The following is a 10,007-nucleotide window of genomic DNA, read 5'->3' as shown; positions in this document are numbered from 1 at the left end:
AGGGGAATTGTGTGTATGTGACGTTTTGTGAATTTGCTTTCGTTAATAAAAGATTGGATTGGAATATTTCTATCAAGAGTTTAAACGCATAACCAAATCGTTACCTAATTAGAAACTAGAGCTTATTTGAAATAATGCTATAGTTTGGGAATTGAGGTTTTTGTTTTACAATATACAATTATTGATTTTATGTGGAATATTGGTACAAATATATGTGTGATTTAGATATTTCCGTTCTAAGAATGTGCAAATACAGTCTAGTCTCGTGGTTTGTTGTTGATAAATGCAATTTTCATTTTAAATGTTCTAAACCTGTTTAAATTTTAAATGGTAATTTTCATTTCTATGTTAGTGTTTAGGGTGTTAATGCGCTATTTAGTTCTGTTTTATAAATTGTATTGTATGTACTTTTTGAAGTGTTATTAATCCAACTTTTGACTTTAAAACATTTGTCTTGTATGTTTGTATGTTTGAACAAGGAATAAAACTTATCTAGGACTTCCTTTACTATGATCTCACATCCACACCGACTACATTTTTAAGCGACCCATGATTGGCGTATTTATTACACTTATTCTCACACATTCCATTACACAATGAAACAACATTTTCAACATTTTTGAAAACAGATTTGGCATACCGACTATGCACCAGATTGTATGGTTGAACGCACACTGGACAGAGGTCAGAATTCCTACAAACAGAAAATGCATATTAGATGAGAAGGAAAAACATAAATAATATACAGTCGGACCTGAGGACGCGGCCACATGAGCTATGCGGCCAACCTGCCGTATGTGGCCAGTTCCGGTCCGCCCGTTAATTTCTGCTCTTTAAAAGTCCGTGTTAAGCACTATTCTCTCGTATGCAGCCAGCGGCCAGGCTTCTTTGTCCAAACAAAAAAAATTGACATGTGTATAACGGTCGAGTGACCGGATTAATGACGCGTGTAATTAATTTAGGTGGTAGAAAAATGTTCAAACTGTAAAAACCGCAAATCAATTATAGACTTTGCCTGTGATGAACAAAACCGATCAATAAACAGAGATAAAACGGATTATACGGGGGTGTGAATTAGTAAAGACAATTATCGTCGATCTTTACAACCTTTGTTTAATGCGAGTTTTTAATTTGTCAGTGAACAGGGTGTTTATTATAGAAATGATGTTGATAAAAGAAGTTTGTAACGGTCTAATTAAATGAAATTACACAACGTAATTTTGATTGCCGACAATTACATTACAGTTTGCGTTTACTCTAAGGTATTAGTAGAAAACTGAGAAAATGAATTCCCATAAAATGGACGGATTTTATGCGATACTAATCATTTATGATGCTAAAATGTCTAAACGCAAATGCCTTTCGTTAGAGGATCGGGTAAAAGTTGTGCGGCTTCTTGAAAGCGGACGTTCGTCGAGAGACATAGCGTCCGAGTTTGGTGTCGGAATTATCATCATCATCATCATTATCATCATCATCATCATCATCATCATCATCATCATCATCATCATCATCATCATCATCATCATCATCATCATCATCATCATCATCATCATCATCATCATCATCATCATCACTATCATTATCATGATCATCATCATCATCATCATCATCATCATCATCATCATCATCATCATCATCATCATCATCATCATCATCATCATCATCATCATCATCATCATCATCATCATCATCATCATTATCATCATCATCATCATTACACCACCATCATCATTACACCACCATCATCATCATAATCAACACCATCATCATCCATAGCAGCAGCAGCCCATTATTATTATTATAATTATTATTATTATGATTATTATCATCATCATCATCATTATCATCAGCAAGTTAGATGGCCGAGTGGTTAAGGGGATGGACTGCTAATCCATTGAGCTCTCTTCGAGTAAGTTCGATTCTCATCTTACTCGATGTATTTTATTCGGGATCAATTTTAAATAGCTGTTTATGAAAAATTGATACATTAAATAGATATATTACATTTTATTAGTTATATGTCACCGCATTCAAAACTCACACTCAATCGATGTAGCTTGTTGTATATAACAATAGTAATAATTAAAAGGACATAACATGTTATGTTTTGGAGGCGTATTACTTAACGTTTAAATAACATCGTTACACTGAAATACAATAAGTGTTGAACTCATTTATATGGAACGAAATTTAAAGACATGTAATATTCATATAAATGACAATATCAATTTCAATTGTGTCATCATCGTCATAATGAGGGACGACTACACAGTAATCATCCGCCAGTCAAGTTTGTTTTGGGCTGCTGTGAGTAGCTCTCCCATGGAAACAGACGCCGACTGTTTCACACTGTTCATTCAGCTTTTCTTTGTACGGCCTCGTGATCTCCCTCTGGAGTGCCCCGGATCACAGTCTTGCAGAATGAGTGGTGCCTGGTGACGAGTCCACATCAAGTCCGCGTTCGCCGTTCGACAGTCGCCAGGAGGGAGTCTTACGGGCAAACACGTGCTGCTGGCTTGTTCCTGACGTAATCGTTGGCCATGGGCTTCATGTAGGATATGCGGAGCAGGCCTGTATCATGCGTTCTGTTATTGTTGCGCCACTTTATCAAAGTGAGCACAAGACGAGGTGGCCGAGTGGTTAAGGCGATGAACTGCTAATTCATTAGGGTCTCCCCGCGTGAGATCATCCTCGTCGATCTTATTTCAATCGGGATCACTTGATAGTAGACTTAAAACATAAGTTTACATTTAATGAGCACAGTACCTATATTATGTACATGCCATCGCATACAATGCGCACATTTCAACGATATAAATTGTATTACGTAAAAAAGTCGATGTCTATCTGTAGCAAAACCTAGAGGCAAATACATTAAAATGCTTGAGACGTATTACTTAAGGTTACAGTACCACCACATGTTTCACTGAAATGCAATAGGTGTTGGCCGTGTGGGAGGGGGGGCCACAGTCTTTCACAGTGAGTGGTGCCTGGTGACGTACCCAAATAAAGTCAGCATTCGTAGTGTCACAGTCACGGTGTAGAAGCATTTCGCTCACCTTTCTGTCAAAATGCTGCCTATCTGTTCATTCTTCGCTGCCCCTCTGTCATAAACAAGAAAAATGGATGCTCGGAATTCACAAAACAGGTAAGAACATCTAAAATTAAAACCTGTAAACACATTTGTGCATAAAAAGAGGTGGTCCATGAGTTGAAGCATATATCCAGCTACATGTACATAGTATTCCGCAGGTCAAAACACTTATTGCAAACTCTATCGAAGATGGAATGATGACGAGGGTGGTGGAACAATCGTTCATACATGCCACTTTGATGACTTTTAGCATAGCTTTTCCGTAATATGTAAAATATCTAGTGTCATTGATATCATCTATATGATCAAATCTTTACGTTCAATGTACGTTATATAGTAAGTTTTATCAATTTTACTAAAAAAATGCCTACTTTCGCTTTCGTTGAGGCACGGAAAGCATCTCGATCGGCTCACTTTTCTGGCACGGGAAGCCTAGTCGTCGAACCAAACCGCTTGATATATCAAAGTTCTCTTCTCGAGTGGATGTGACTTATTATAGGCTAGACTTTTACAAAATTGAATCTTGTATTTGTGCCCTTTTTTAGCTGTAAAAATTTCATAAATATATTATATATATATATATATATATATATATATATATATATATATATATATATATATAATTGATTGGGATTACCATGCCTAGATAGCTTCTATATAACCGGTATATGGGTGGAAATATTGTACATGACTGTATAATCGGATGAGCACAACAGATAATATTAAATATTGAACATATATACGTATGTGTACCATTTTATGACTACAATTTAACACCTTGATATATTTGATATGTTAGTGTAGGTGTTCGCATCTACAAACATGTGTAACGTTTTGTGTAAAATAATGTGTCTTTTGGACATACGGCAATTTATTTACTTAATAAACTGAGTTGAGTTGTCGAAACCCTGCTTTGGACACAATTTACTAATTCAAAGTTTTAGTTTAATGTAACTCGCCTTTTCGCCAGTTTCTAGATGTAGTCTCCAATCTTAAAATATGGAAGTCGTTAATAAGTGTACATCAATCCTTTCCCAGCACACAGGTCGAGAAGCTTATAACGTACCGAGTGTCTTAAATCATTTTAGGAAAAATGCATTGAACATTTAAATAAGTAAGCATACTGTAACCTTTCCTCCCGTTGGCTACAATCATTCGATTTGCATTTCTTAGGAACAACATGACACATATTTTTATTGCAATTTTCCGAGGACATAAGCAGCTCTATATTGATACAAGTCTTACATAATATGTAGTAAATCTAAAGCAACAAAAATGCAGTGAACATTGGCCTTTTTTATAACAGGAAAATATTGGACTTGAATTTTGTTAAAAATATCCTATCCAGGCCTTAAATTTGAGATATGTACTTGAATTTTTCCAAATCCGCCGAACTTCAGCTTGGAGTCAAAATATCTCAATGTATTTTGTATTATAGATATTCCTTTTTTCAATGTCGATATTTCAGCTATAATACAAAGTGTCCCTTAATTTGTAATGGGTTCTATCCCAATGTGAAAACGTTATTTAGGTCTCCCCCATAAACGCCGAGAGAGTTTCAAATAAGCCTTAGGCTTTTTATGCAATCGAGCTTAAATAAATAGGTTTAAACTAGTGTCCCTTAAGGATCATCAAACCTTTGGCCATGGTCAACTTACATCATTTCTTAAAATGCAAACAACATTACATTTTTACAAACAAGATTTTTTTTATATAATGACTTTATTCATTATTATTCATGTTTCAATACAAAGGCGATATTGCAGATGCAAATTGACATATCGAAATTAGTCGTTACTTAATAGCATAAGCACAATGCAACACTAATTACTTGTATTTGCATACCACGAGGTATTTCAGAACATTTTGACTACAATACGAATGATTTATAAGTTGTATTTAAAAACTAATAAACACCACCGAGGGAATTCTAGATTTTTAATGATCGAATGCTTTGTCGGCTATAGGGTAACTTGTCAACGAGTCTGAACAGGTTAACGATACATTTCTACAATAATAAGCTATTGGTTCAAAGTCGAGACTAAGCGGGTGCAGGCGTATAGTATCATACCTAATATCTACTTTGTTCCCTGCTTTTTGTTCATAGAAATATAGTTTAACATGAAAATCGACTTAATACGCCCATGAGTCGAAGTCAGTCGCCTTTAAGACAAACACAGGTTAAATGACTTAAAGAGGCTTTTTCACAGATTTTGGCATGTATTTAAGTTTGTCATAAAATGCTTAATATTGATAAATGTAAACATTGGATCTAAAAAGCTCCAGTAAAAAAATCAAAAATACAATTATAAAAAGAAAAGAAAACTCAACAGGGCTCGAACCACTGACTCCTGGAGTCCTGAAGTAAAAGTCTACCCACTTAGACCACTCGGCCATTCGTGCTCAATCAATGAGTGATGTATTATATATATTTTATAAGCAATCCTCGTAGTTTTACAAAATATAACGACAACAACAGAACTCTCCAAATTATTTAATCGTTTCGTGTTGCAACGCTTTATAATTTTCAGGTTTTTAAAGCGTCAAAAGATGAATATAATGTCTATTTTAGAGGATGGTAAATGTTTAGTATTACTCTTTCCTCACAAATATTATAACTAAAACGAAAATTTATAAATCTGACACTATTTTTTTTTCTTTTAATTTTGTTAATTTACCAAAACGTGAAAAGGCCCCTTTAAATGACATGGTGACTCCCGGTGTATAATGGAACATAACTTGTATAGTAGGCAAAATACAAATCGCCCCATCGCTTGTCATGTAAAACGGATTCCAATGTTATGCAATATACTGCCAGTTTACTGCGGCATTTAATCGACATAATAAATCATTGATTCATTTAAGAATATTTATTTAAAAAATGGACGTGTTTATTGCGTTTATCAATCAAACTTATTAGTTATACGGATATTTTTCGTTTTCAACATATTGCAACAAATATGTTTTGCTGTCGCGATTTTTTTAAATAAAAAATCGATTTTGTTCTTCCTGTAGAACGACACACTTGGCCACATGCTCACCAATTTTCCACCTAAACTTTCCACTTTTTTATATGGGCGTTGTTCGCCGAACAAACAGTCTGCATGTAAATAAATAATGCGCTAATAGAATAGCGATAATCCTACTTCATATATTCCACAAACAACATAAATCCAAACGAAAATGTACCGCTGGTTTAATGAATGTAGACGAACATCCATTATCTAAACTACGTAGACATCGACATCTTGCTTTAATTTTACTGTTGCATTTTTAACATTTACCTTTTTGAACCTATTCTGAATAAAAAGAGAAATGAAGACACTATTATGTTTCTATGATCTGTTATATTGACCCTGAATAGGACTGTCAATCTGTTGTTAAATCACAAACAATTCCTTTACATACGCCTGACTATAATCACTAAATTGCTGAATTGACTGAATAGGTAGCAAGAAGAGTTAGTATAGTATTATATGTTCGGATAATATATATTTTGAATATGGATTATACACGAACGGACAGTTCAATGAACCGTTTCGTTTATTAACTCAACATATTATTTCACTTGAAATCAATGGTACAATAATAATGTTATTAAACATGTAAAATGTTATAAACGTTGACATATAAAACATAAATAAGACTCTTACCTGTATCTGTTTTCTTACCTGACAGATGAACGCATCATATGTGGAACCCCAACAGTGGTTCTTCCATTCAACTGACACATTTGCAATTGGTATGAGCATTTGACGACATGATGTAATTTATAGCTCAAGATAACGTTGTGAAAGAGAATAACCCGACGCAATCTGGCTTTCAAAACTGTTTATCGCATCACATGATATTTGCTTTATTAAATTTTCGCAGAAATCTCCATCCATTCGATCAAAAGTGACGTGTACAAATGAAAGAGATAATAACTCTACGTGACTAGAAATCACATTAAATCTATCTTACGAAGTCTCCTAAATAGAATGTATTTATAAACAATTAAACCATGCAATATAATCGTATATACAACACAAATATTATTCAATATGATATGACTCGGTACACAGTTTGTGTACCTATTATATAAGGTTTGTCTCCTTGAGGTATCCGCCGATTTTTAATTTTCTAATTATAAACGTATTATGCAGCCATGCGACGTTGTATACCTTAAACTCCATCATTTGATTGACTAGCGTCTTATTGTAAATATTTTCATGTGCATCGCATTCGTCTTCATTTAAATCAAGGACTTGGTCTTTATTATGTATTTTACAAAAACTTGCACTTAAATCATATATTATAAATACGGTATATGAGAAAAAACGCACCCTATACATACACATGTACACATATGACTTCATTTTAATTGATAAAATAACGATATATTGTTTCTGTAATACCAAAATCATCCACGCAAAATCATCCACGCATTATCAGCCACGTGAGTGGTTCAATGTACATTTTCAACAATTGACCGGCTGATCACTGGAGTGTAATGTTTATTTTGAATAACATATTATATGTGAGTGCAATTTTGAAGATATGTTTATCATTATTTAAGAGATAAGTTTGGGTAATAACTATTAATTCATTTATCGCACCACGATAACCTTTGTCGTGTCTCGTGATTTGTATGGACTTCAATCCTCCCATATCGCTGACCTTAGTTCGCCCTCAAAAGGAAGTAAACACTTTATATTTAATTATTCACATACCCATGTTGCTTACGTGTATATATCATGGATACCGAATATATTTAATACTCGTATTAAATTTTTTAATTACATTTGTTTACTTGTACGTCTTTTTAAAACAAACTTAAAGTGATGTTAGCCTTTGCATGTATTTTGGTGAACGTTCGCGATGAAAAGCTTTTAAATACGGATATAACACACGTTGACAGCCATGTTGCATCAATACACCTTAACAGACCAGACTTTGTTATCACTAAACAGTTTATTAAATGTTGTTTGTATAAGCTGTTCCTATTGGTCAACCATTGTCTGAGTAGACAAGTAATGTTTTTTCAAGGAAATCTTCGGTATCAGTAATGATAAATGTATATGCCTTAAATTGAGTACAAAAGTGTTATCATTTGGTACATGTTTAAGTATTCCAATCAGTGTAGTTATGCTTCGCAAATGAAGAAATGTATCATGAATACAATTTCTACTTATAAAGAGACTTGTTTTCCTTAATATTTTACATGCAGAAATATGTTAAACAACATTTGAAAACTTCTATAGGAGAAATATAACTGGAAAAATTGACAGAAAGTGCTATTATACTGCCAGTCTCCAGGGTTGATGCTGCGACAATGTAGTTAATGGAGCTAACCCAGCAATCAAGATGTCAGAAAATGGAACATCAATAGGAACATTAAAACCTACGAACACGCCATGCTTGCGGAAAGATCATTGCACTGACCCACGAAGTGAAGCGCTATCGCTGGGACATCATCGGACAAACCGAGGTAAGATTGATAGGCTTCACAGAAACATCAACGGACGAAGGGGACAAGACGTTGTTCAGCGGGAAATTCTCCAAACATTGCCACGGATTCATCGTAAGCTAGTCAGCATCGCCATCAGTTGGGACCCAATTTCAGCCGACTCATTTCCATCCGTATCTCAGAGAGATCACACACCATGACCATTACGCAGGTCTACGCACCAACATTAGACTACAAATACGAGGAGATTGAACAGTTTTATGAAGAGTTAGAGCGCATCACTGCAAAGTTTCCAGAGAAAGATATCCAAGTCGACCAGAAAAAAATATGTTTGGACCAAACGGCCACCAAGACTGGTCAATGACAGTAGGAAGATTTGACAGAGGGCTTCAACCACACAGACCGTCAATAACAGCAACATGGTATGCTCCAAATGGACAAGTACACAACAAGATCGATTTAATGCTGGTGCCGAAACGTTTAAAGTCAAGCATCAGCAACGCGAACACAAGAACGTTTCCTGGCGCAGGCATCGGCAGTGATCAGGACCTTGTGCTCACCACCATCAAAGTGACGATAAAGAAAAGACGCATGGCCCAAAACTCTCGCATTAGAGGGACTGAAAGATAAAAAGATAGTAGAGGCAATTCAAGCACAGATATATGGCAAGTGTTCAGCCCTGGACATCTAAGACAATTAAATTGCCACCATCAACAACAACACCAAATGAAGTCCTGCTGCCATCAAGAAGTTTTTGGAAGAGAGTAAGAAAGAACCAACCTACGAGACACAAAAGAGAACTGATGACTAAGAAATACACCAGCCTGGACACTGGGACAAAATACCAGAAAACGGGAAGGGAGGTGAGAAAAACGATAAAATGGGCAAAGAAATAGTAGTGAGGAGCAATGTGTAAAGATTGAAAATAGACTACTACGGGCAACAGTAAGAGGGCATACAGTGCTCACGAACACAAGTTAGCGCAAGGCCAGTGTTATACTAGACGCTGACGGAAACCTCCTGACCGAGAGCCTCGCAGTGCTGAACTGGTGGGTCGAAAGCTGCAGCGTCCTGTATAACTGCCCGCTTCAAACACGCCCAGTCTTCTTCAGAATGATCCCAGACAATAAGCCCACGACAAAAGTCATCCCATACTGAAGGCAGAGAGGGGGGAGGGAGTGCGCAGTCTGAAGGCAGTACAATATCCTGAATAAAGCAACGTCCCTTCCGGACTGATTAAGTACGGAAGCGGGGCAACGATTGCAGCAATGACAGCAGTATTCCAGAAGATCTGGGAGGAGAAGAAGTGGCCGAAGTAGTGGACCCAGTCCGCAAAAGGGCAACGTCAAGCTGTGCAGAATTTACGAACGCTCATCCTTAACAGCCATCCTAGCAAAGTCATACTTCGCATACTTCTCAACCGACTGAAAAGTAAGGCAGAGTAACTGCTGGCGGAAGAGA

General features: G+C 35.9%; 1 long non-coding RNA gene across 2 annotated transcripts; it reads right to left on the bottom strand.

Moving 5' to 3' along the window:
* Nucleotides 1–2,032: 2,032 nt before the first annotated feature.
* On the bottom strand, nucleotides 2,033–7,006 carry LOC127836489 (uncharacterized). 2 transcript variants are annotated; one of them, XR_008028781.1, is made up of 3 exons: nucleotides 6,769–7,006; nucleotides 3,469–3,642; nucleotides 2,033–3,107 (listed from the first exon to the last, which is right to left on the bottom strand). It is a non-coding gene; the product is annotated as an uncharacterized LOC127836489 (long non-coding RNA). The 2 variants fall into 2 exon arrangements; XR_008028782.1 differs by having other exon boundaries at nucleotides 6,751–6,822.
* Nucleotides 7,007–10,007: the final 3,001 nt, after the last annotated feature.

The sequence above is a fragment of the Dreissena polymorpha genome, chromosome 6 (genome assembly GCF_020536995.1).
Source record: "Dreissena polymorpha isolate Duluth1 chromosome 6, UMN_Dpol_1.0, whole genome shotgun sequence".
NCBI classification, from domain to species: Eukaryota; Metazoa; Mollusca; class Bivalvia; order Myida; family Dreissenidae; genus Dreissena; species Dreissena polymorpha.
The sequence above is the reverse complement of the archived record's forward strand: the minus strand, read 5'-3'. Positions and strand labels throughout refer to the sequence as shown.